Below are 25263 nucleotides of genomic sequence, written 5' to 3' on the forward strand. Positions count from 1 at the left end.
TCGCGTTCTAGTAGAAGGAATAACTGGGCAGTCAGATTATATTTAAAAATTGAGGTTTTAAGTCCAATATCACAAAAAAACCATTAGAGAGCTCAGGAGAAGGTGTAATTTGAGGAGATTTTCAGTGGAGTAATTGAGGTAAGTATTCTTCACTCATATTTGGTTTAATTCCATGATTTAGTCTTGAATTTCATCATTTAATTTGAGAAATTAGAGTGGAAATTGGGGAAAAATTGAAGAAAAGTTTGAGAATTCTTTTGGGAATTGAATGGGCAATTGAGGTCGGATTTTGATGAATTTATTATGGTAGACTCGTGAGGGAATAAATATTCTAGTATTGTGGTTTTTATGGAATTCTGAGACGTGTGCCCAGGGGTCGGGTTTTGACCAATTTCGTGATTTTGATGTAATTTGATTATTTTCGAGTGGGCTTTGTTCCCTTAGCATATTTTGATGGTTATATACTGATTTTGGTTAGATTCAGGGCTTTTGGAGGCCGAATCGAGAGGCAAGGGCGTCGCGGACTAGAGTTTGGCTTGGCTTGAGGTAAGTAATGCTTCCAAACTTGGTTCTGGGGGTTCGAAACCATGTGACGGGCATATGGGTGTGCACAGTGAGAAAATGCAGCCTGGATCATTCCAGATCACCGCTTAGTGACTCTTTCTTGCTGATATTTGTGTTGTATCTATGTGATTAAGTCAATGAGCTGCAAATCATGCTAATTACCATGATAAGGCTTCACGCCAATACTATTGATACCTGAGAGGTCGTTTCTTGCTGTCATGTCATTAGCTTCATTTATATTTTATACTTAGTCCTGTTCATGCATATTATATCATGCCTCAGTCTCGATTATTGCTATTTGATATATCATATCATTGTTCGGGCTTGTATCTTGATGTTTTAGCCCATGTGTGTAAGACTGGAGAGTATTGACTGAGTGAGGCTGAGAGCCTAATATAGATTGACAGTATGGGATCGGGTTGCACGCCGCATCGAGATATTGATCATGCCTTTGCTGGCATTGATATAGCGCTTAGGCTCAGAGAAGCCCCTCCGGAGTCTTTACAACCCCAGTGCGCGTAGTTGATGGGATGGATCTTCCCTGGACAAGGATCTTGTCTGAAGTATTGGTATGGAGATGGATCTTCTCCATGAGGGTGGATTGGCCTGTTTCCTCGGTACTAGGTGACTTATAGTTTATGATGTAAATACATTCTGGGATGGATCTTTCCTGGTCCGAGTAGGCATTATACAGTATTTAGTGATTGAGCATTGTGAGACTGTGCATTGGTACTTAGAGGTTCCTGAGTTTTGTACTCTGTATCGTTCATACCGTATCTAATTATTTATGAGAAACTACATGAATTGTAAGCATGTCTACTTTTTCGTACAATTAACTGTTGTAACCTGTTGAGGTTTGGTTCGTCACTACCATCAGTCCATAGTTTGGACTTGTTACTTATTGAGTTGGTGTACTCACGTTACCCCCTGCACTCCTTTGTGTAGATCCAGGTATTTCGAGGCATGGTAGTGATTGCTGATCTTGCCAGTTGGACACTTTATGTGCAGATTGCGAGGTAGCTGCTTGGCAACCATAGTTCCGCCTTCTCCTTCCCTTATCATCCGTTAGTACGTTTATTTGGATATCCTCAGACCGTGTTGGTCATGTTATTTTGAACATATGTAGTAGTTTTGGCTCTTGACTTAGTGACACCCGAGATCGGGATTCTATTTTTTTCTGCTGAACATAAGAGGCTGGCCTAGTATCATGATAGCGCCATCACGACCAGGTTGGTTTTAGGGTCGTGACAGGTTTGTGTACAGTAGAGAGATTAGCCTATTGAGGTAGCTACCTGGGAGTCCAAGTCTGATATGTGGAGCAGATATCCTCTTCTTTTCACGGGCTCAGGTACTTTTCTATGTCCATTTGAGGACGAACGGTTGTTTTAGAGGTGGAGAATGTGATGACCCAAAAGGTCATCTTCTGCTTTTGAACTCGATTCTGTGTTTAGAGGCCTTAAAACCTCATTTTAGTCCTCCTCAACTTGTGTGCGTAGTCCAGGCGTATTTCCGGAAAGCCTTTTTGTGGAAAATTTATGAAATAAATTTTTTTTGCCTAAAAAGTCAATTTTAGTTGACTTCGGTCAACATTTTAGGTAAACAGACCCGAACCCATATTTGGACGGTCCCAACAGATCTATAGTAAAATAAAGGATCTGGGCATATGCATGAAATCGAATTCCGAGGTCCCAAGCCCGAGAAATGAATTTTTGATAAAAATTTGTAATGGTTTTGAGGAGAATATTTGATCTCATTAGTATCAGGTCCGTATATTGGTTCTGGAGCCCGGTACATGTCCGTTATGATATTTATATCTTATCTGTGAAATTTGGTGAGAAACGGAACTGATTTGACGTGATTCAAACCTTGGGTTGAGAAAATAGATGTTTTAAAACTATCTTGAAAATTTCATGAAATTTGGTGCAAAATTCGTAGTTCTAGGTATTATTTTGGCGATTTGATTTCATTGCTTCTTGTTTGAATTTTTTTTTCTTTATTGAAGGTATTAATTGTTCCATAGTTCATTGTATCACATTATTGGTTTAAGTTGGTATATCTGTGTTTCATGGTACATTTTGGTTGGTCTCGCTGTGTAGTATTATTTGATGAAGTTTCATAATTGTATAGATTTCCATTTGTTTTAGTTTGAGGCATAAATGTTGTGGAGGGTTTTGAGCTAAATTATGAAATACTTGTTCCTATTGTGTGATTGGTACTGATATGGTGGGATCAGGTTGCAGGCCGCAACAAGAGGAATAATGGTGGTATATTGAGGAGGAATAATGGTGAAATGTGATTGTCTAGTAGGATCAGGTTGTACATCGCAACAAGAGTAATAAGGGTGGACAAGTAGGATCCGGTTGCACGCCGCAATAGGAGGAATAAGGGTGATATATTGAGGAGCAATAAGGGTAGACTGGTGGGATCGGGTTGCATGCCGTAACAGAAGTAATAAGGCATAATGTTCATATTGTTACTGATTATATGGTGGGATCGGGATGCACGCCACATCATTTTGTTGTTTATGTATTCTTCATTTGCTGTGATGTTATTCTGTAGTATGGTAGCTCTCTTAAGGATTGGTTGTAGCTGAGTACTAGCAAAATAATTGAGTTCTGTATTTATTTTTGTTACAAGTTACTGTTCTATATCGTTCCGTATCTCCTTTTGCTTTATTATATATTGTATGCATGTTATGTTGTATATGCCCCGCCTTAGCCTCGTCACTACCTCATCGAGATTAGGCTCGGAACTTACCAGTACATGGGGTCGGCTGTACTGATACTGCACTCTGCACTTTCTGTACAAAGTTTAGAGCTGGTAGTGGCTGATCGAGAGGTCGACTGCAGATACTTCATTCAGAAGACCCAAGGTAGTTCTGATGGCGTCCATATGCCCTGGAGTCCCTCTCCTATGTTTCTACATTCCTGTTTTATTTTCTTTCGAGATAGATGTACTTTTCTTTTAGACCAATAGTTGTAGATATTCATAGAATGTTCATGGGTTGTGACACTAGTTTTTGGGTGGTAACTATTTCTGTTTTGTTAATAGCATAAGGATAGTCAGTTATTTATGTACTTCCGCATTTATTTTAGTTTGATTTAGTTTTGTTAATTTTAACTATAAACTGTAAAGTAAAACTGGGAATATAATTATAACGTTGGCTTGCCTAGTGAGTGCGATATTATGCGCCATCACAATCCCGACGGTGGGAAATCCGAGTCGTGACAAATGTGAACGAGTTGAAATTGATATCATTGAGCTACTATCTCAACGGTTTATCCTTTATATTTTGAAATATTATAGATTATTGATATTTGCATTTGACTATTGTTCTGAGCTTATCACTCATTTCAACCCATGGTTGGTGTTACTTATTGAGTACATTGGGTTGGTTGTACTCATACTATACTCTGTACTTCACATGCAGATCCATGTACATATGGTTGAGGTGATTTTTAGGCTTGAGTTGTTGGAAGCTTTTGGGAGGCTACGAGGTAGCTGCCATATTATCCACAGTCCTTGACGTCCTCTTTTTGTTATATTATATCTTTACTGTTCTTCCATTCAGACAGTTGTATTAGAGGATTATGCTTGTACCATGTTATTAAGTAGTGCTTGTGTGCTCGTGTGCTCATTGATACCAGATTTTGGGGTTGGTTGTAGTAGCATTTTGACTTAATTCTCAAACATTCTTCCGTTGTTGAGTTATTAGACCATGTTATTCCATTTCATTATTAATATGTGACTGTTGGCACCCGATTTTGGGGTTGATTGGGTTAGGTTCCATCACGACTTGTGGATATTTGGGTCGTGACAAGAGAACTTTGAGTTCAATTTTCAGTTGAACTTCTTCTGATTGCATCTTCTTTTATTCAGAATCTTTTTTCCAGTATTTCAGCTTATTTCCTGATTGTAGGATCATCATATTGCATAATGCCTGATTTGGTCAAATATATTTCCATTGATTCTTAATTAATTGATTATCCTTGAATTCATCTGCAAGCTCACTAATCATGCCAATAGAAAAGCATGAGGATGATGCCTCATCTCCTGAAAATCTTAGTATCTTTTGCATATAAAAAATGACTCTTTCTTCATAAACTCTCAAAATTAGTTGTCCTTGATGAACATCTATGATTGCTCTTCCTATAATAATAAATGGTCTAACCAAAATTATTGGTTCATCTGTACATTCTTTCATTTCAAGCACAATAAAATCTACAGGGAACAAAAACTTATCTACCATTATAAGCACATTTGGAACAGAAACTTATCTACCCTTCTACCCTTACATTCCCTTAGGTTTCCTAGTACTTTAACCTACAAACTTAAGATAAACACATATGTCCTCATTTTACCAAGATCTAGTTTTCTAAAGATAGAAAATATCATCAAACTTATTGAAGCTCCAGAATCATAAAATACTTTTTTAAAATATACCCCTCTCAAAGTGCATGGAATGACAAAACTGCCAGGATCACCAAGTTTTTGTGGTACCATATTTTTGAAGTATAACACAACATTTGTAAATAAGCATTACCATAGAAATTTCTTCAAATTTCCTTTTACTTTACAAAATGTCTTTTTAAAATTTAGCATATGAAGGCATTCACAACAATGCATCAGTGAAATGAGTATTAATATGAATATGTTTTAAGATTTCCCAAAAAATTGCAAATTGACCATCAAGCTTTTCGTTTTTCCTTTTTTGTGGAAATGGAATTGTCATGGGGAGAGGAATCATTTTTTCAAAATTCTTTTCTTCCTCCTTCTTGAATTCTTTCTCTTCTAATGGTTTAGAAGGTTTTTCAACATTCTTACCCTTGTCTACCTGTTGTTCTGATAGATTTTCTTCTTGTCTGTCTGCATGTGGTTTATCAAGATTCTTACCTGACCTTAAAGTGACGGCCTTAAGGTGTTCTTTGTTCTCTATGTTGCTTGGTAAGGGACCCTGAATCTTTTCTGACACAAGAGTATGCAAGGCTTAGTTGAACTTCTATATTTTTTAGGGCTTAATTTTGTCTTTCCATCTTTTCATCAGTGACTTTAATGTACTTGTAAAAAAGAACATCAAGACTGTCACGACCCTAAACCGGACCCGGTCGTGATGGCGCCTATCGTGAAACTAGGCCAGCCGACACAAATTCCCAAGCCATTTAAACAATTATAATAATTCAATTTAAGTCATTAATAAGTGATAAATCTCAAAATAGAGTGAAATAGAACAAATGTGGAAATAAACACAGCCAGACATTGGGGTGTCACCAGTAATGAGCATCTAAATATTTGTCTAAGAGTATGAAAGAAACTACACAGTCTATTACGGATCTAGTATAAAGGAAAGTAAGATAAGAGGGAGAAGCACTGGGTTGCGAACGCCGAGCAGCAACCTAGTGAACTCCGAACTGCCTGCTGGAAGAAATCAGCACTCGCTAGGGGACCCGAGGCTCCTGAATTTGCACACGGGGTGCAGGGAACAATGTGAGTACGCCAACTCAATGAGTAATAAAAGTAAAGGCAGGTGAGCAATAACAAAACACAACAACATACTACAAAGAGGCAGTATAAAGCCAATACAATGCAATAAAATAGTGAAAACTTATAAAACACCATAGTTCATCAAAAACATCTTTAAAACATCTTTTAATAGTTCAAATGAGAAAATGAAAATAGGGAGAAAAGATAGATACATAAATCAGCCCCTCTGACAAAATATCAACAGAATCAGCCCCTAGGGCAATAACATGGAACAACATCAGCCCCTCGGGCAATATCACATATCACACTGGGTACCCGCGCTCACTAGGGTGTACAGACTCCAGGAGGGGCTTCTTACGGCCCAAGTGCAATACCAATCCATCTCGTGGTATAATCAAACAGGCTCTCGGTCTCATGTCCATCCACCTTGTGGCGTACAACGGACGTCCTCGGCCTCATAATCATGAATCAACACAATACCGATGCGACGTGCAGCTCGATCCTATAATAACCTCACAACACAGGCCATCGGCCCTACTCAGTCAGAAATCTCTAAAAGCCACCCGGGCATAGTAAAATATGATGCTCAACTCAAAATATCTTTTAAGATGTCAAAACAAAGTAATAATGGCTGAGTTATGAAAATAGTAGAATATAGCATGAATGCTTACAAATATAAAGTCCAAACAGTAAGGAATAGTAGTAAGAATCCCCTAAGGGTCCAAAACAGTTGGCACGAAGCCCAAATATGACATTCATCCCAAGACATGATGATAACAAACAATTTTCAATCAAATATGCAGTTAAATAGTCATACGGGATGGACTAAGTCACAATCCCCAATGGTGCGCGACCCCACGCTCGTCATCTAGCGTGTGCGTCACCTCAAAATAGCACAACAATGTGAAATCCGGGGTTTCATACCCTCAGGACAACATTTACAATCATTACTCATTTCTATCCGGTCTAAACTCTAGCCCGCGATGCCCTTGCCCCTCGAATTTCCCTACGAATTCTGCAAATCTAACCAAAATCAGTATATAACCATCAAAATATGCTAAGGGAACAAAGCTCACTCGAAAGTAATCAAATTACAACATAAATCTCGAAAGTGACCAAACCTGACCCCCGGGCCCACGTCTTGGAATTCGATAAAAATTACATCAATAAACTCCCTATCTCTCCCTGAGTTCATTCATATCAAAAGTACCAAAATCCAACCACAAATGACCCCTCAAATCCCTTATTTTAGGTCTCCAGTTACAAGACCTAGTTTATTCAATATTTAGGCTTAAATTCTATAAATTCCATGATTAATTAGGTAGAAATCACATTAGGATTGAGTATTAAGCCCATGAATCTTACCTCCAAGTGTTCCCCCTTGATTCCCTCTTCAATCCTCTTCAAAAAGCTCTAAAACCGCCCAAAAATTGTGAAACTTAGATTAAAAATCGTGGATATGGCCTTTTAAAACATTCTGCCCAGCTATTCAAAATCCTTCTTCCCGAACGCGGTCAACACCTCGCGTTCACGAAGCACAAACTTAAGTTGACCATTTTCCCTTCATTGTGAACGTGACCCCATGCACGCGAACGCGAAGCCTTAGCTTCATAACTCATCGCAAACGCAGCTACCCACTCGTGAACGCCAAGAATAAACTGACCTGTACCCAGCTGCCCACCTTTCCTCTACGCAAACGCGGCAAGAACCTCGTAAACGCGATGACCATATACCTCGACCCTTCACGAACACGGAGGCCAACTTCACAGCCTCACATCCTAACCCTTCGCGAATGCGGGACATGCATCGCGAATGCGAAGGTCAAAAACCTGCAACACCAACATCAGTTTTTCTGCAATCTCCTCCAACATGAAATGATCCGTTTAACCACCCAAAACTCACCCGAGGCCCTCAAGACCTCAACCAAACATTCCAACCTATACCATAATATCATTCAAACTTGTTCCAACCTCCGGAATGCTCAAAACAGCATCAAAATACCAAATTAGCACCGGATTCAAGCCTAAGAATTCCAAAAACTTCCAAATTCCGCTTTCGATCAAAAAATCTATTAAACCACGTCCGAATGACCTGAACTTTTGCACGCACATCCCAAATGACACAACAGACCTACTGCAACTCTCGGAATTCCATTTTGACCCCTATATCAAGATCCAGTTAATTCCAATTTTGCCAATTCAAGCCTAAATCTACTACGTACCTTCAAAGCACATTCCGATCATGCTCCTAAGTCCCAAATCACCTTCCGAAGCTAACCTAACCATCAGAACTCACATCCGAGCCCTTTATCACATAAGTCAACATCCAGTTAACTTTTCCAACTTAAGCTTACTCAAAAGAGACTAAGTGTCTCAAACCTTACCAAAACCTCTCCAAACCCGAGCCAACCAACCCGATAACACATAATACCGCTGAACAATGCAATAAGAAGTAGAAATGGGGGAAACAGATTGGTAGCTCATGAAACGACTGGCCAGATCGTTACATCCTCCGCCTCTTAAACAAATGTTCGTCCTCGAACGGGTCAAGAAACATACCTAAAGCCTCAAATAGGTGAGGATTTCTGCTCCGCATCTCCCGCTCGGTCTCCCAGGTAGCCTCCTTCATGGGCCGACCTCTCCACTGCACTTTCACTACAACTAAATCCTTTGACCTCAACTTTTGAACCTGACGCTCCAAAATGTCTACTATCTCCTCATGATAACTCAAATAATCATCTAACTGAACCATGCTGAAGTCCAAAACATGGGACAGATCGCCAATATACTTCCGAAGCATAGAAACATGAAATATCGGATGCACACTTGATAAGTTGGGTGGCAAAGTAATCTCATAAGCCACCTCCGCAATCCTCCAAAGCACCTCAAAAGACCTAATGAACCGAGGACTCAATTTACCCTTCTTCCCAAATCTCATAACACCCTTCATAGGTGAAACCTCTAACAGAACCTTCTCCCCAACCATGTAAGATACATCCCGAACCTTCCTATCAGCATAACTCTTTTGTCTCGACTGCAATGTACGAAGCCTCTCTAGAATCACTTTCACCTTGTCTAAAGCATCCTATACCAAGTCTGTACCCAATAGCCTAGCCTCACCCGGCTCTAACCAACCAACTGGAGATCTACACCATCTCCCATACAAAGCCTCATATGGAGCCATCTAAATAATTGACTGGTAACTATTGTTGTAAGCAAACTCTACGAACGGTAGAAACCAATCCCATAACCCTCCAAAATCAACGACACAAGCGCGCAACATGTCCTCTAATATTTGAATAGTGCACTCGGACTGCCCGTGCGTCTGAGGGTGAAACGTTGTGCTCAACTCAACTGAGTGCCCAACTCTCACTACACAAACCTCCAAAATTGTAAAGTAAACTGAGTGCCCCTATCTAAAATAATGGAAACTGGGATGTCATGCAAATAAACAATCTCTCGGATATAGATCTCTGCCAACCACTATGAAGAATAGGTAGTACACACAGGAATGAAGTGCGCGGACTTGGTCAGTCCATCCACAATTACCCAAATAGCATCGAACTTATTCAAAGTTTGTGGGAGACTAACTACAAAGTCCATGGTGATCCGTTCCCACTTCCACTCTGAAATATCCATCTGCTGAAGTAAGCCACCGGGTTTCTGATGCTCATATTTCACCTGCTAACAATTGAGACACCGAGCTACAAATCCCACAATATACTTCTTCATTATCCTCCACCAATAATGCTGTCTCAGATCCTGATACATTTTCACGGCACCCGGATGAATGGGATACCGTGAGCTATGTGCCTAATCTAGAATCAACTCCCGAAGCCCATCTATATTGGGCACACATATTTGGCCCTGCATCCTCAACACCCCATCACCACTAATAGCCACATCTATGGCATCATCATGCTGAGCCCTGTCCTTAAGGACAAGCAAATGAGGATTATCATACTGGCGCTCTCTTATGCGATCAAATAAGGAAGACCGAGAAATCACACAAGTCAATACCCGACTAGGCTCCGAAATATCCAACCTCACGAACTGATTGGCCAAGGCCTAAACATCAACTACAAGAGGTATATCCACCATTGGAATATATGCCAATCTCCCCATACTCACCGACTTCCTACTCAAGCATCAACCACCATATTGGCCTTCCCCAGATTGTACAAAATAGTAATATCATAATCCTTTAGCAACTCCAACCATCTCCGTCGCCTCAAATTGAGATCCTTCTGCTTGAACAAGTGTTGGAGGCTATGATGATCATTAAATACCTCACAAGACACACCATACAAATAATACCTCCAAATCTTCAACGCGTGAACAATGGCAGCCAACTCCAAATCATTAACAAGGTAGTTCTTCTCATGGGGATTCAACTAATGAGAAGCATAAGAAATAACTCTACCCTTCTATATCAACACACACCCAATACCAACTCTCGAAGCATCACAATATATGGTATATGAACCTAAAGCTGATGGCAAAACTAACAATAGAGTTGTGGTCAAGGCAGTCTTGAGCTTCTGAAAGCTCTCCTCACACTCATCTGACCACCTAAATGGAGCACCCTTTTGAGTCATCATGGTCAAGAGAAATGCGATAGATGAGAATCCATGAATAAACCGGCGGTAATAACCCGCCAAACCAAGAAATCTGCAAATCTTTATGGCTGAGGACGGTCTAAGACAACTCTAAACCACCTCTATCTTCTTTGGATCAACCTAAATACCCTCACTAGACACCACGTGCCCCAAGAAAGCCACTGAATTGAGAAAAAACTCACACTTGGAGAACTTTGCATAAAGCTACAACTCTCAAATACTCTGCAACACAACTCTCAAATACTCTGCGTGCTCCTCCTAACTACGTGAATACACCATAATATCATCAATGAAGACTATGACAAACGAGTCGAGATAAGGCCGAAGCACGCTGTTTATCAAATGCATGAACACTGTTGGGGAATAAGTCAGCACAAAAGACATCACCAAGAACTTATAATGACCATATCAGGTCCTGAAAGCCGTCTTAAGAATATCCGAGTCCATGGTCTTTAACTGGTCATAACCTGAACGAAGATCAATCTTGGAGAACACTCTCGCTCCCTGAAGCTGGTCAAACAAATCATCGATACGAGGCAAAGGATACTTGTTCTTGATTATTACTTTGTTCAACTGCCTGTAATCAATGCACATCCTCATCTTGCCATCCTTCTTCTTCATAAATAGAACCGGCGCACCCCAAGGCGACACACTAGTCCGAATAAACCCCTTATCAAGGAGTTCCTAAAGCTGCTCCTTCAACTCTGTTGGTGCCATATGATACAGTGGAATAGAAATGGGCTGAGTGCCCAGCACTAGGTCAATACCAAAATCAATATCCCTGTCTGGTGGCATGCCCTGCAGGTCTGCAGGAAACATATTGGGAAAATCCCTCACAACAGGAATAGAATCAATACTAGGAGTCTCTACACCGACATCCCTCACAAAGGCTAAGTACGAAATACAACCCTTCCCAACCATACGTTGGACCTTCAAAAATGAAATTACCCTACTGGGAACATAATCAGTCGAACCTCGCCACTCAATCCGTGGCTCACCCGGCATAGCCAATGTCATTGTCTTAGCATGACAATTCAAAATAACGCGACACGGAGATAGCCAATCCATACCCAATATAACATCGAAGTCTACAATGCATAACAACAAAAGATCCACTCGGGTCTCCAGACCCCCAATAGTCACCACACATGACTGGTACACATGGTCTACAACAACAATATCGCCCACCGGAGTAGATACACGAGCAGATGAAGTAAGAGATTCACGGGGCGTATCCAAATAACGAGCAAAACACATAATAATAAGTGGAACCAAGATCAAATAATATAGAGGCATCTCTGTGGCAGATTGAGACAATACCTGTGATCACAACATCTGAAGTAATAACATCGGGTCTAGCTAGGAATGCATAGAAACGGGCCTGACCGCAACCTGATCGGCCGCCCCCTCTAGGGTGACCGCTAGCTGACTGACCTCTACACCTAGATGGGTGGGTGGGTGGTGGTAATGTGACTGGCACTAAAGCCGATGGCTGACTCCTCTGCTGAGATGGACCCCCAAGACGAAGAGGACACTGCCTCCACATATGACCCAACTCTCCACACTCATAGCAACTCCCAAGTGCTAGAGACGGGGACTGAGGGGAAACTCTAGCACCGTAATGACTAGCAGATGCACCTGGCATACAAGATCCCTAAACTGATGGAGTACGGGACAAACTCTAGGCTGGAAAGGCACTGAGTGATGACTGGACCTGATGAGAACTGTGAGAACCATGACCCGATGATGCCCCACGATAACCTGGGCGAGCAAACTGAGCATGTCTGAATGGATGGCCTCTGTCGTGCTGAATCTAACCTCTTGAAGGAGCACCACTATAACTACCAGATCCTCAAAGCCTCTTGTCCTCCCTCTCATCTCACTCCTGGAGATGAACTGACTCAATCTCACGAGCAATGTCAACAACCTCCTGAAATGTAGCACCAGACACCCTCTCCCTGGTCATGAGAATACGAAACTGATACACGAGGCCATCAATGAACCTCCTAATCCTCTCTATCTCCGTAGGAATTAACCAAACATCATGATGAGCTAACTCTGAGAACCTTATCTCATACTGCATCACAGTTATCTCTCGCTGACACAACCACTCAAACTGCCTGTGCAGCTCCTTTGTACGAGACTGTGGCACATACTTCTACAAAAAAAGAACAGAGAACTGCTGCCAGGTAAGGGGTGCTGCACAATAGATGTACGCCTCTCATAAGCCTCCCACCAAGTGAAGGCGGCTCTAGAAAACTAGAAAGTAGTGAAAGCGACCCCGCTGGTCTCCAAAACACCCGATGCACGAAGAATTCTCTGACACTTGTCCAAGAAACCCTGGGTATCCTCACCCTTTGCACCACTGAAAGTTGGAGGCTGAAGTCTACCAAACCTTACCAACTTACGCTTCTCGTCCTCTAGCATAGCAGCAGCTACATAGTCCTGAACAACTACAACCAGCTAGGCAGGAGGTTCCCCCGATGTCTAAAGTCCCTGCACGACCTGCTCAGGTGTGCGAGCAGTGGGAGTCTGGGTGCCTCCCCGGCCTGAGAAGTAGCTGCGACTATAGTAACTGAGATCGCTTGAGCTAGGCCAGTGTTTACTGATAGAATCTGAGCCAGGGCCTCCTGAAGACTTGAAATCACAATGGGCACAGCTGGTGGCTGAGCTGGTGCTGCTGGAGCACCCGTAACTAGGACCTGATCTTTAAATAGGGCAGCTAATGGATCTACAGGTGCTGCAGTTGTTGAGCGGGCTACACCCCTGCCCCTACCGCAACATCGACCACATCCTCGACCTCTAGTTGCTCTAACTTGTGGTATTTGTGGTCGTCCATCTTGATCGATAGCATGTGTCCTCACCATCTGTGAGAGAATAGAATAACAGAAGTTCAGTATTCTGATCAACAGATTCGCACGACAAGAATTTCAAGAATATGAAGTTTTCCTAAAGGTTCTGCAGCCTCCCAAGGATAAATACAGGCGTCTCCATACCGATCCGCGAGACTCTACTAAACCTGCGCATGACTCGTGAGACCTGTATAACCTAGTCTCTAATACTAACTTGTCACGACCCTAAATTGGACCCGCTCGTGATGGTACCTATCGTGAAACAAGGCCAACCGACACAAGTTCCCAAGCCATTTAAACATTTATAATAATTCAATTTAAGTTATTAATAAGTGATAAATCCCAAAAATAGAGTGAAATAGAACAAATGCGGAAAGAAACACAGCTCGACATCGAGGAGTCACCAGTCATGAGCATTTAAACATCTGTTTAAGAGTATGAAAGAGACTACACAATCTATTACGGAACTAGTACAAAGGAATGTAAGATAAGAGGGAGAAGCACTGGGCTGCGAACGCCGAGTAGCTACCTAGTGAACTCCGAACCGTCTGCTGGAAGCAATCAACACTCACTAGCAGGATCCGAGGCTCCTGAATCTGCATACGGGGTGCAAGGAATAATGTGAGTACGCCAACTCAGTGAGTAATAAAAGTAAAGGCAGTTGAGCGATTAGAAAACATGTAAAACACAGCAACATGCTACAAAGAGGGAGTATAAAGCCAATACAATGCAATAAAGTAGTGAAAATTTATAAAAATACCTTAGTTAAGCAAAAACCTCTTTAAAACATCTTTTAATAGTTCAAACGAGTAAATGAAAATACGGAGAATAGATAAATACATAAATCAACCCCTCAGGAAAAATATCAAAAAATTAGCCCCTCGGGTAATAACATGGAACAAATCAGCCCCTCTGGCTATATTACATATGACACTGGGTAACCACGCTCACTAGGGGTGTACAAACTCCGGGAGGGTCCCCTTACGACCCAAGTTCAATAACAAGTCATCTCGTGGAATAATCAAACAAGCTCTCAGCCTCATGTCCAGCCACCTTGAGGCGTACAACTCACTCCCTCAGCCTTATAATCATGAATCAACACAATACCGCTGCGGCGCGCAGCCCGATCCCATAATAACCTCACAACATAGGCCCTCAGCCCTACCCAGTCAGAAATCTCTAAAAACCACTCAGGCACAGTAAAATATGATGCTCAGCTCAAAATATCTTTTAAGATGTCAAAATAGAGTAAACATGGCTGAGTTATGAAAACAGTAGAATATAGCATGACTGTATGAATATAAAGTCAAAACAGCGAGGAGTAGTAGTAAAAATCCCCTAAGGGTCCAAAACAGTTGGCACGAAGCCCAAATATGGCATTCAACCCAAGACATGATGATAGCAAACAATTTTCAATCAAATAGGCAGTTAAACAATCATACAGGATGGACTATGTGACAATCCCTAGTGGTGCACGACCCCACGCTCGTCATCTATCATGTGCATTACCTCAAAATAGCACAACAATGTGAAATACGGGGTTTCATACCCTCAGGACAACATTTACAATTAGTACTCACCTCTATCCTGTCAAAACTCTAGCCTGCGATGTCCTTGCCCCTCGAATCGGTCATCGGATACTCCAAATCTAACCAAAATTAGTACATAACCATCAAAATATGCTAAGGGAACAAAGCCCACTCAAAAGTAATCAAATTACAACACAAATCCCGAAATTGACCAAACCCGACCCCGTGCCCACGTCTCAGAATTCAATAAAGATTACATCAATAAACTCCTTGTCGCTCCCTGAGTTCATTCAAATCAAAAGTGCAAAAATCCAACCACAAATGACCCCTCAGATCCCTAATTTTAGGTCTCTAATTACAAGCCCTAGTTTCTTCAATATTTAGGCTTAAATTCTACAAATTTCATGATTAATTAGGTAGAAATCACATTAGGATTGAGTATTAAGTCCATGAATCTTATCTCCAATTGTTCCCCCTTGATTCTCTCTTCAATCCTCTTCAAAAAGATCTAAAATCGCCAAACATTGTGAACCTTAGACTAAAAATCGCGGATATGGCCTTTTAAAACATTCTGCCCAGCTATTCAAAATCCTTATTCGCGAACGTGGTCAACACCTCGCGTTCGCAAATCACAAACTTAAGTTGACCATTTTCCCTTCATCGTGAATGCGACCCCATGCACGTGAACGCGATGTCTTAGCTTCACAACTCATCGCGAACGCAGCTACCCACTCGTGAACATGAAGAATAAACTCGCCTGGACCCAGCTGCCCACCTTTCCTCTATGCGAACGCGGCAAGAACCTCGCGAACGCGATGACCATAGACCACGATGCTTCGCAAATGCAAAGTCCAACTTCACAACCTCACATCCTAACCCTTCGCGGATGCAGGACATGCATCGCGAACGCGAAGGTCCAAAACTTGCAACACCAACAACAGTTTTTCTACAATCTCCTCCAACATGAAATGATCCGTTAACCACCCAAAACTCACTTGAGGCCCTCGAGACCTCAACCAAACATTCCAACCTATCCCATAACATCATTCAAATTTATTCCAACCTTTTGAATGCTCAAAACAAAATCAAAACACCAAATTTGCATCGTATTCAAGCCTAAGAATTTCAAAAACTTCCAAATTTTGCTTTCGATCAAAAAGTCTATTAAACCACGTTCGAATGTCCTAAATTTTTGCACGTACATCCCAAATGAAACAACGGACCTATTGCAACTCCCCGAATTCCATTCCGACCACTATATCAAAATCTCACCTACCAACCGGAAAATGCCAAAAGTCCAATTTTGCCAATTCAAGCCTAAATCTACTCCATACCTCCAAAACACTTTACGATCATGCTCCTAAGTCCCAAATCACCTTTTGAAGTTAACCGAACCATCGGAACTCACATCCGAGTCCTTTATCACATGAGTCAAGATTCGGTTGGCTTTTCCATCTTAAGCTTACTCAAAAGAGACTAAGTGTCTCAAACCTTACCAAAACCTCTCCGAACCCGAGCCAACCAACCCGATAACACATAATACCACTGAACAAGGCAATAAGAAGCAAAAATGGGGGAAATAGAGTAGTAACTCATGAAACTACCGGTTGGGTCGTTAAAAAGACTTGGATGAGCTTGTTGGGACCTCTACTGATATGACCCTACTAGTTTATATGGCCATGCTTGTTGATAAGGTCTATAATTCAACTGCTTATGATTGTACCTGTTGTTTCTGAAAGCTTTGAGAGTTTCTGTAATGACCTAATCGGCCATTTTAAGCTTTAGTACTTTGAGTAGATTTACATGATGTATTATGACCTGTGTATATAGTCGATTTTAGTTTTTGAGTTGTTCGGGACTGATTTTGAAGAATGACTCTTGATTTGGAAGCTTTAAATTGAAAGATTTGACCAAGATTTTACCTTTGGATAAAAGACAGGATATTAAGTTTTATAGTTCTGATAGGTTCATATGATAATTTTGGACTTGTACATATGTTCAGATTCGATTTTGGAGGTTCCTAGAAGGATTCGAAACTATTTGTCGAAAGTTAGCAATTTGAAGAACTTAAGAGTTCATAGTTTGGCCAAGAGTTGTATTTAATGTTATTGGACTCCAATTAGTATTCCAAAACTTTGGATAGGTCTATATAGTTGAATCAAACTTGTGTACAAAGTTTGTAAGTAATCCGAAGTGTTTAAGTATGATTCAAACACTTTTGAAAGAATGAAGGATTAACAACTTGAGAAATTCTATTCGGTTTTGAGCCTGGATTCATTATTTTGATGTCCCCGTGTGTACTTTTTGAGTCTTTGGATAAGCTTGGATAAGCTCGGTTGTACTTTAGATCATTTATTGAGAAACTAATTAAGTTAAGGATTTGGAGTTCGACCATGGTCAATATCGAGTCAAGATGACCTCTTTTCGGTGTTTCAGTACGCGAACAGGTTCATTGCATGTTTTATGATTGAAATGCATATATGGTTTGTGCCCGGGAGGTTTCGAATGAGTTTTGGGTGCTAAAACGAAGATTTTTTTACTGTTGAATTAGTTTTTTGGTGTAAATAATTATGAAAATGCCATTTATGTCTCAGAATCTTTCAGACTTCCTTTAAAAGTTCAAAATATCACATCTTCCCTATTTTAAGGCCAAATTGGGTGGTTCAAAAGGCTATATTGGGAGTATTCTCGCAAGGATGATGTTCGTCTTATCAAATGTGAGTTTCAGGGTTATCTAGGATTTAATTTGAGCTGAAACTGCTACTGCATGTTTTTATTTGTTGCAAAATTTAGTCACTTTTCCTCACAAGGTTTTGAAGCTCTGATTTGAGGGAAAATTTCACAATTTGAAATTGGGGTAAGTATTTTTGACTTGTATTTACTTATATTTCATAATTACAACCTTGAATTTAGTGATTGTTGAATAAATTGGGATTTTAGTAAAAACTTTTCTAAAACATAAATTGATGATTTAAAGGCCCATTTGAGGTCGGAATTGTATACAATTGGTGTGGTTGGACATGTATCAGAATGGGTATTCAAAATATCTATGTTTTATCGAGTTCTGGGGTGCGGGCTCAGGGTTGAATTTTTTATTTTAGTTAAAGATCGAAGCTTTATTATTCGAAATCGTTTTCTATGGCTTTTATTTATGATAGTAAGTTATTTTGGCTAGATTCAAGCCGTTCGAAAGTTGTTTCATGTAGAAAGGGCTTTTTAGAGTATTGATTTAACTTCTTTGAGGTCAATGTCTTGCATTGCTTTGTTGGGAGAATTTTTCCCACTAACTGATATTGTTTGTTACATACGGGGGTGATGCATATGCAATGTGATGATAGTATATGCATGTGCTAGGGTTATCCATGCTCGGGGTAGATTATATGATTCTCTGTGCCTTGTTGGATTATGTGAATTCTTGCCTCATATTTTATTTGGCTTCTATAATAATATGAATATGAAATTCAATGCTAGAAACCATGATTCGGCTTATTATAACTTGATTAAATTTGATGGACTTTTTTGTGAAACTGTTGATGTGCTAAATTCAGTCATCACTATACCTTATCACAAATACATTTTGACGACCGTTATTCTTGAGATACTTGGGTTCCATACTTGAGTTGAAGATCATTTTTGACATTTGTTGAGATACTTGAGCAATGAGGTTCTTGAAGTCTATTGAACTGTTTGATTGTGCAAGAGTTGTGATTCTCATTCACGTGGTGTATTTTGCTTAACCACTTGTCTTGATGTTATCCATGCTCCCTACCTTTATTATTGTTGATGTGTGTGTGTGTGTGTATTCTTGGTGAGGAAGAGTGTAAAAAACAAATGGTGATGTCGTGCCATTTTATTTACATTATCATGTGAGGACGAGAGTAAAAGCACGAAGGGTGATGTTGTGCCATTAATTTTATATTATTATGCGTTCAAGGCAAGAAGGGTGCTTCTGTGCTGGAAAGGATGAGAGATGCATTTGATTGTGATATGTTTAGTTGGGTATATGTTGATGCCTTTATCCTAAGTTGTTAATGTTGCACCTATGTTTTCTATGATACTTGTGGTTGTTACATCTTTGCCTTTTTCCTTATTCGCTATTGTTATATATGTGCTTTCAATTTGTTACTAATTGTTATGTTTATGTCTACCTTATTGTTTGTTATATGTACATCTATGCCTTTTTATTGTTTGTAGTGATTTCACCTAAACCTTCTACCTCACTAGTTGTTAAAATCTATGTTCTTCTACCTTACTTGGTTTTACTACTTGTGTGCCTCCTATCCCATCTGTTACTGTTTTCCAAATAGTTTTGAATTGTTTATTGATGTTTTGTGTGTACTCTCTACTTTGTAGTTACTATTATTGGCATTTCTTTTACCTGGTTGATACTGTTATACATATATTTGGCGAGGATGAGATAAATGTACGAAGGGTATTGCCGTGCCAACTAATTTTACATACACTCATATATTGGCGAGGATGAGATAATTGTACGAAGAGTGTCGCCGTGCCATTTGAGTTGACACCTGGAACACATTCCTCATACTATGAAGATTCGTGAATTTACTATGTTGTCTTGTGGTTATCGCTTTAAGAAAAGGTTTGCTTGTGATATACGAGAATAGACCGTGATTTCTTAGTAGTCATTTTGCTGCTTCGCATATGTTCTTTTACTCTTCTCTATTATCCCTAGTATTGTTTCTTTTGCAAATCTATCTGCACATGTTCTATTAATGAGTATCTTTTGACTTAAAAACTTCGCCACTACATTATCGACAAGATACTTATTGAATACATGGGGTCGGTTGTACTTATACTACACTTTTGCACCTTGTGTACAGATGTTAGAGCTGCATAACCATGGAGGATAGAGCCTAGTATTGAAGATGTATCAGCACTCCAGATACAAACTACCATTTGATAGCGATAGTTTAGGTTTTAAATTTATGTTTATGTAAATTTCAAACAGATGATGTATCTTCTCTCAAACCGAATTTGTAATCTTATTCGTAGTCGCTCGTGACTTGTACTGCTAATCGTTGGGAGGTTGTATAGAGTTCACTCATTTTATTTCTTGTTATGAATAATCTATCATTTTTGTTATCTTGTTCTATGTTTTGCTTACCTGGCATTAGGGTTAGGTGCCATCACGACCTAGTGGGATTTTGGGTCGTGACAAGTTGGTATCCGAGTGCTAGGTTCATAGGTTTTACGAGTCATGAGCAAGTGTCTAGTAGAGTATTACGGGTCAGTATTGTCATGCCCTGAACCTAGGCCTAGACGTAACACGGCACTCGGTGCCTAACTACATGTGACCGAGCAAACCAACTTATTGGTTAACTACACGTAGTCATCATATCCCATGTCTACCCTTCCCATCCCCTTATTGGTCATGCAAAGCGAGTGTTTGGTTAATGATTCCTATTGTGTGCTACTACTCGTCCCTTCTTAATTGTCCCGGAGGCAGTTACGACCCCTACCTATAGGTAGTTCTAGACGCACCCCTAAGGTTTAGAAAGACGAAAACTCTAAGGCGACACTAAAACATTTAGGACTTTAAACATAATGGAATCAAATAAGAGGCTCACAGTTTCCTTCTCAAGTAAACATACAAGCAACCCGACTCAAATACAGTTAAGCTCTTTATTAATCAAAATCCTAAAGCAGGATCTCTAAGTGACTATGCAGAAACAGACCAAACGTTTATACTCGGAAGTTAGAACCTAATAGTTGCCTAGGGACTCCCTTTTAAAAGCCTGTTAGAATCAGAAACGCTAGGCGACAGAGACAGCTTCAGGAAAATGCAGTTTTGAAGACACCCTAAGGCTTGCCTATATGCAGTATACTGGCATCTATGTTAATGCAGAAACAAATAGGTTTTTCGAAATAGACTCCTTTAATACCTATAGGCATGATATCTAATGAGATTAAAGCAATTTTGAAGGAACTTGTTTCAGGAAATGTTTGACACTTAATAAGACCAGTTTTAAAAATGAACTAGGCGTAATGAAGTTGATTCACTAGGCTAATTAAATTATCAGACAGAATTGCGAGTAGATATCCCTATAGGCATGATATATAGACGTATTACTAATTTTAGTCGATTTGCAGCAACATGCAGAAAGACTTATTAGAACTTAATCGGAGTTGAGTCCTATAGGCATGGCATCTACGGATTTAAGACATAATGGTTTGGAACCTACAAAACATGGTTTCTAACATGATAAAATGCAGAACCTTATGAACATGATTTCTACTTTATGCAAAAGAAATTAGAAGTGAAATCCTATAGGCATGATTTCTATTAGGCAAAACAATCAAATTCAAAAGAGTAAACCTATGAGCATGCTTTCTACTTATGCAAGCAGTCAGACTTCAAAAAATAAGGTCCTAAGTGCAGGATTTCTACCCGTATTACCCTTTAAAATATGCATCTACCCACCCTTTTACTAAATACCCCTTTACAAATTGTTACAGGCTAATGAATGAATTACACAAGTAGAAATAGAAAATAAAGAAACTATTCTATAGGGAACCTGCAATTAGGCCCAAGTTTCCCAAAGCCTCCAATGGTCTCACAAGTCTCAATTCCATAGACAAATTAGAGTCTAGGTGCATCAAAGCTCCCTAAGGGTCTCAAGGACCCCGGGCAATGCGTACCTAGACTTAGCAAATAAGCATTGAACCAGTGCAGTGTGGAAAGGCCAGACTTAGTATGCCGGTGTTTAGAGGGCTCTCAAGAGGATCCCAAGGCAGTACACATACTAGAGGGGGCAGAATTTATTGACTAAGAGTGAAGTGAAAGTGCAAGACACAAGTTGAAAGAGGTTTATTAAAGACTGGATAAAAAGTCTGTTTTGTAAGTAATTAGTAAAGCAACAAAGATTTTTGAAAAAGGGATTGGATAAGTTAACAAAGCTCAAACACCTTAAGATAGGATCACACACAGCTAGTTTACAGAATCCAAATGAATTCAGTAGTTACACAGGGGTCAAGGGGTTTGGGATACACAGACATTTGACTACAAACATATAACCTAGCAAGGGTCTTAGGACTAGTTTGGACATGCTCAAAAATAGTTGACACTGGCATAATCACAAACTAGTAAGGAAGAACACAAACACATGGAGGGGATAGGGATTGGGATTCATAAGGTGGTATGTACACAGTAAGTAAAGACAACAGACAAGGCATGCTTTGAATCACACATAAGGGAATATATTAATCTAAAGGGAAGGGGAGACATAATAACATGATAATAATGTAACTTAACTACAAGTTTCACAATAGAACCACAAGTAGAAGTAGACTAGAAATAAGAGAAACATGTTGTTGTGAGGCTTTAAATTAAAACTAGGACATACTAGTGAAGAGAGAAGTAAGAAGAATGAAAGAACAAGAAAGCACAGATGATTAGCCTTGGCTTGTAGCCGGCTAATAGCAGTAATTAGCACAAGAGAGAGGGGAAAGCAGAGATTTTTAGTAAGAGAGGTTGTTTTGAAAACCAAAATGTTCGTGTTTGTGTTAATGAAAAACTTAGGGTATTTATAGTTTTGAAAATAGGCAGAAAATAAGGTAACAAGTAAATATTTAGCACAATTATGGAAGTAATCATAATTAGAATTCAATTAGTACAAGTACTCCCCTTTAATCGAGGAATCACAGCTTAAACGGATACCAACAGAGATTACCAAGGAAAGAAAATCAGTTGAGAAAGACTGATTTTTACCATATAAGAGGTAGTATAGGTATAGAACATATGATTGAGTCTAAGTACAAAATATACCAATTAAGGAAAGTATTCAACAAGAATGAAGTACCACAACAAAAAATGGAATGGAATAAGTCAATTTAAACAGACGAGTAGAATTTTAGGGTTTCGAAAGAAAATCTTACAATCAAACCATCAATTAAGGAAATCAGAATCAAATCAATAGAGGGTCATGATTCTATATTGAAACATATAAATAGAGAAAATTGAATAGACGTAGCAAGCAGGCAAAGTCAGCCATATCAACAGAAATAAGCAAAAGATGAACAAACAAAATGAACACAGTCATACAAAAGTGACATAAGTAGGATAAAGTCTCAGTAGAAAACCCATTCGAAGCATGATAACCAACAGAAACTTTAACAAGATCAAGTAATCATGCTAACATACAGAACAAAAACAAAGAAGGTCTTAGAAAATTAGGGCCTTTTAACAGAGTCGAGTTAAAAAGGTAGTAGGAATGTAAGATCAGTCAAAACAAGCAAGGAAAGAGGTTTGATCATTGAGAAAATCGGTTAAAACAAGTGTAGAAGAAACTCCGAGAAACCCTAATTAAAGAAAGTAAAATGGTTTAAAGTTGAGGATCTTTCAGAAGAAGTTCGAGAATAGTGCAAAACATAGGAAGAAACAGACTTAAAGCATAAAAATAGCATAGATATAAGAGATTCAGACAAGAGTTAGGGTTTCAAAGGAAACCCAGATAGGAACGAAAGAACCTATTGTAAACTTCACCGATCATAACATATAAGGTGTGATTTTGCCCAAAATCACACCGGAGAAGCCATGAGTAATAGAAACAGAAATGCTAGATCCAAATCGGCATGACCCAGGACCCCAGGCAATGCTTACACCTAGACTTAGCAAATAAGCATTGAACTAGTGCAGTGTGGAAAGGTCAACCTCAGTATGCCAGAGTTTAGATGGCTCTCAAGAGGATCCTAAGGCATTACATATATTAGAGGGGGCAGAACTTATTGACTAAGAGTGAAGTGAAAGTGCATGACACATGTTGAAAGAGGTTTATTAAAGACTGGATCAGAAAATCTGTTTTGAAAGTAAATAGTAAAGCAACAGAGATTTTTGAAAAAGGGATTGGAGTAGTTAAAAAAGATCAAACAACTTAAGATAGGATCACACACAGCTAGTTTATAGAATCCAAATAAATTCAGTAGTTACACAGGGGTCAAGGGGTTTGAGATACACAAATATTTGACTGCAAACACATAACCCAACAAGGGTCTTAGGACTGGTTTGAACATGCTCAGTAATAGTTGACAGTGGCATAATCACAAACCAGTTAGGAAGGACACAAACACATGGAGGGGATATGGATTTGGGATTCATAAGGTGGTAAGTACACAGTAAGTAAAGACAATAGACAAGGGATGCTTTGAATCACACATAAGGGAATATATTAATCTAAAGGGAAGGGGAGACATAATAACATGCTGATAACGTAACTTAACTACAAGTTTCACAATAGAACCACAAGTAGAAGCAGACTAGAAATAAGATAAACATGTTGTTGTGAGGCTTTAAATTAAAACTAGGACATACTAGTGAAGAGAGAAGTAAGAAGAATGAAATAACAAGAATGCACAGATGATTAGCCTTGGCTTGTAGCCGGCTAATAGCAGTAATTAGCACAAGAGAGAGGGGAAAGCAGAGATTTTTAGTAAGAGAGGTAGTTTTGAAAACCAAAATGTTCGTGTCTGTGTTAATGAAAAACTTAGGGTATTTATAGTTTTGAAAATAGGCAGAAATAAGGTAACAAGTAAAGGTTTAGCACAATTATGGAAGTAATCACAATTAGAATCCTATTAGTACAAGTATTCCCCTTTAATCAAGGAATCACAACTTAAACGGATACCAACAGGGGTAACCAAGGAAAGAAAATCAGTTGAGAAAGACTGATTTTTACCATATAAGGGGTAGTAAAAGTATAGAACATATGATTGAGTCTAAGTACAGAATATACCAATTAAGGAAAGAATTCAGCAAGAATGAAGTACCACAACAAATAAGGGAATGGAATCAGTCAATATAAACAAACAAGTAGAATTTTAGGGTTTCAAAAGAAAATCTTGCAATCAAACCATAAATTAAGGAAATCAGAATCAAATTAAGAGAGGTTCATGGTTCTATATTGCAACATATAAATAGAGAAGAATGAATAGACATAGCAAGCAGGAAAAGTCAGCCATATCGACGGAAAGAAGCAAGAGATGAACAAACAAAATGAACACAGTCATACAGAAGTAACATAAGTAGGCTAAAGACTCTGTAGAAAACCCATTCGAAGCTTGGTAACAACAGAAACTTTAACAAGATCAAGTAATCATGCTAACACACAGAACAAAACAAAGAAGGTTTTAGAAAATTAGGGCCTTTTAACAAAGTCGAGTTAAAAAGGTAGTAGGAACGTAAGATCAGTCAAAATAAGAAATG

The sequence above is a fragment of the Nicotiana tabacum genome, chromosome 3 (genome assembly GCF_000715075.1).
Source record: "Nicotiana tabacum cultivar K326 chromosome 3, ASM71507v2, whole genome shotgun sequence".
NCBI classification, from domain to species: Eukaryota; Viridiplantae; Streptophyta; class Magnoliopsida; order Solanales; family Solanaceae; genus Nicotiana; species Nicotiana tabacum.